Consider the following 4,163-nt stretch of genomic DNA (forward strand, 5'->3'; position numbering starts at 1 on the left):
AACTGTAGCCTGACTGTGGTATCTGTTTCCCAACAGGGCTTTCTTATCCAGCCTCAGTGAGAGAGGATGGGCCTGCCATGACAAAGAGTTGAAGTGCCATGGGGGGAGATGCCTAGGGGGGCTTACCTTCTCAGAATAGAAGAGGTGGGGGATTTGCTGGTCTCTGTGAGAGGGGAGGGGTAGCATTTGATGTAAATAAATTAATTAAAAATTGTATGTCTTAAGTTGTGTCTCCTAATATTAAGAGAGGGAATCAAATAAAAAGGAGCCAATAATGTTTAGAAGGATATAAGAACACATTTTCTGTAACGAAAAGATTTAAAAAATGCTTTTAGATTTTTAAAAAAGGTGGTACTTTTGTCCTAAAATAAAAGATTCTTTTAATAGGGCATAAGACGAAAGCAGAATAGGTAAGCGTTTTTCACAGGGTCTGAGTAATTTACAATAGGGTTTATAAGAAATAAGACTTGATTGTACTTCACCAAGGCTTATGTCATAAGTCTTTCTACAATCTGAGTGCCATCAGCGTGAATGGGGTGAAGACAGATTTTCACACACTGAGGCAGGGCAGTGCTGATTGAGAGTGTGGTACCAATGTATGGAACAACTACCCAGGACTTCCACCAGCTCCATGAGTTGCAATGTAGCTTTCCCAGGCGACTTTTTGTTCTCAACTTCCTTAGCAACTAGTTTGGATATTAGAAAAACTGTCAGAATGAGATCCTGAACAGCCCTATGTATGTCATCCCTAGGGGTGGGTATCAGTCCACCTTCAGTCTTACCCAAAAATGTGATGTCACTGCACAGAACCAGCATCCCGTCTTTGCCTATCTGAAAGACAAGCTGCTCTACCCATTCTCTTCCACGACCAGTCCCCAGCTCATCATGTGGAGCCATTCAGATGTAGCCTGAAATTTTGTGAAGTTTCTCATAGGGCCAGAAGGGGAGGCCTTCCATTGTTACAACCTCACCTTCCAAACCATCAATATCAACTCTGACATCAAATGTCTCCTCAAAGTTGCCATCTAAAATGTGGGCTGCTGGGCCTAGCGATTTCTCACTGTTTCCACTCCCCAAGCAATCTTCCCCATAACTCGGTGTATCCTAAGGAGACAAATGGGGGACTGAATCGTTCCCTTAATACCACTCCCTGAACTGAAGCACCTTGCCTTCCCTCCCTGCCTGTTTCCTTTAGCTCCCTCAAGGCTCTTGGTGAGTTCACTTGGGGCTCAAAGTAGGCTCTGGAGACTACAGAATGACGGCACCTTCCTAAATCCATACGGGAGATATCTGGGCTTAGAGCCAGACTGCTTTAAAGTCTAATAGAGAGCTTGTGTGTGTGGGAGGAAGACTTTAAAAAATGGTAAACTTACTATACTTAAAAAAAATAAGGTCAGATATTAGGAGGTAAGTACAAAATCAAACAAACACTGTAAGTTAACTTTTAATTTTGACTTTTGGAGTTTGAAACAGGACAAAATGGAAACAATCCTAAACCCAGGGAAAAGATCGTGGGCAAGAGAATAAGCCCAACGGATAGAACAGCTTTAGTCCTTGGGGATGTGTTTTCCCCCAGGCCGAATGACCTTGTGCCTCAGAAAAAGCATAGGCTAAAGAGATCCTTAAAGGGGCAATGTTTGTCACAGGCTATTGGAAACAAATACACCGCGAACCTGGTAAATTATAGTCATCGGGTGTCTCCTAGTTCCTGAGTGTGGCTTATAAAAATGTTAACTTTCTATATGGGAGCTTAGTTCTCTGTATCAGTTGACAGCCACGGACCCTTTTATAAACAAATTTATGTAATAATCTGTGTTTGTGAGACTGACCAAAAACCCCATAATCTTATTTGTGTGTGTTTTAGTCTTAGAGATTGTGATTAGCTTAGCTAGGATGTTCAGACTGTAAGAGCTTACATAATAGTCCGAGAGCACATGCAGACAGGGCTTGTTTTTGTTACCAGGTACCCATGATAAAAGAGCTGTATTAGGGCTCTCCAGAGGATCAGAAGTGAATGGAACAAATATGTATTACTGGGGGATTTGTCCTTAGCTTCTATGATATGGTCTGGATTGTCCAACAATAGCTATATTGACATTGGAGAAACTGAAAACCAGTAGATGTTCAGTCGACTAGGCCTTAGCATCCTCAGTCTGACACTGTAGGTTTGACGCCCCCGTTTTGCATTCATTGGAGTTATGTCTGGTACTCTCTCTCATACTTGTTATTTTGTAAGACTCTATTTAACTGGTTTGTATATTCTCTCTTTATTATGCTTAATTTGTCTAAAGTTTTGTCAGTCTTGTAATTTTTTTCAAAGAACCATCTCCTCACGAAAGTTTTGTACTGTGTTTGTTCCTATCTCACTGATTTCCACCCCGAGTTTGTTTCTTCCGATTTCCTCCTTCTGGATATTGTATGTTCTTGTTTTTCTAAAACTTTCAAGTGTATCATTAAGTTATTAATACAAAATTCCTTCAGTTTTTCTATGTAGGCATTTAGTACTTTATACTTTGCTCTTAGGACTGCTTACATGTGCCCCAGATTTTTTGATATGTTGTGTTTATAATTTTATTTGAGTCTAGGAAACCAAATCAAATCCTTTTTGGTTTCTTTTTACACTCAATTTCAATCTGGTCGTGTGTTGTTCAGTTTACACAGACTTGTGTACTTCTTGCCAACTGTGGTTCTCCTCCAGCTTTATTCCTTTGTGGTCAGATAGGAAACAGGCTATTATTTTCCTATACTTGTTGAGTCTTGTTTTGTGTTCTAATATGTGGTCCGTTTTGAAGAAGGTTTCAACAGCTACAGAGAAAAAAGGTATATTCTTTATATTTGGGGTGGAGTGTTCTACAAACATACATTAAATCTCTTTGATTTATGATGTAATTTAATTAGAGAATAGTGTTTAGTTTTTTCCAGATGCCCTATCTATTGGTGAGAGTACGGTATTAAAATCACCCACTAGCATGGTTTTCAGGCCAGTCTGTGGTTTTAAATTGAATAATGTTTCATTTATGAAATTGGGTACCTGTGTGTGCTTGGTGCTCGTATGTTTAGGATTATAATATCGTGTGGGTGGATTCTTTTCTTTGATGACTATAAAGCCCCTCTTTATTTCCTCTAATTTTCATCTGAGCTCTGTTCTTTCAAATATTGGAGTAGTTACGACTTCTTGTTTCTTAGTTGTGTTTCCTTGAATATCTTTTTCCATCATTTTAGTTTTAGGTTGTGCTTATCAGTGATAGGGAGATATGTTTCTTGGAGCCAATGAAAAAATAGATCCTGTTTTCTAAACCACCTTATTACTCTATGCTTGTTCACTGGGGGAATGAGACCATTAATATTGAGGACTATTGTTAAATAGTGCTTTTAATTAAATTCCTGGTATTTTATTGCTGTGGTGTTATTTTCTTAGACTTCTTTTTGCTCAATGTTTTAGGATTATGAGAGGATTGGAGAGAGGAAAGGAAAGGGAGAAATGTAATTATATTAAAATAAAAATAAAAGTATAAAAATTCATCTTTAAAAAGCAACCTTTAGTTGGAAAAAGAAAAAGAAATTTCATACCAATAATAAATAGAATTCCATGCTGAGTTTTGTCCTATGATAAAACCCCACAAATTTGTTTGTTACTAGAGATTGGGGTATAGAGGAAGGGAAACTAATTGAGAGAGTGAAGTAGGTAACTGTTTGTTGCTTCCCAGTCAGGCATTTCTGTTGCCTGTGTTCAGGACGGTGAGTAAGAAGCTGTCATCTTGGAAGCTCACTATCTTTATTACCTAGATATGGCCCCTTTCTATCAGTCTGCTTGTCAGAGATCTGTCTCACTTCCATTCCCTCAACATTACAAGTTGGGCAGCACATGACAACACACTAAAAACACATGTAATATGATTGCATATAACCATCAAGAAGGGCAAAGGATAGCGCGAAGGTCTATTTTCTGTTAAAAAAAAAATTGAGCATTTTTGGCCAAGACCAAAAATAGTCTTGATTGGATTGATTGATCCCAGAGTATGCAGTTCCCATTATGGGGGGAGAATACAATAAAGGAGGTGTAGAAGTTAAGTCCAGTTCTTCTCAACCCCATGTTCCCAGAACTAAGACTCAGACTCAAAATATATTCACAAATACCTTGGCCATACAGCTAGGCTCACCTC

The 4,163-nt window shown here is 38.7% G+C and overlaps 1 pseudogene; it reads left to right on the forward strand.

Annotated features, from left to right (window-relative positions):
* Gpx2-ps2 (glutathione peroxidase 2, pseudogene 2) lies at window positions 486-1,029 on the forward strand (annotated as a pseudogene).

Source organism: Rattus norvegicus, chromosome X, assembly GCF_036323735.1.
Source record: "Rattus norvegicus strain BN/NHsdMcwi chromosome X, GRCr8, whole genome shotgun sequence".
Taxonomy (NCBI): domain Eukaryota; kingdom Metazoa; phylum Chordata; class Mammalia; order Rodentia; family Muridae; genus Rattus; species Rattus norvegicus.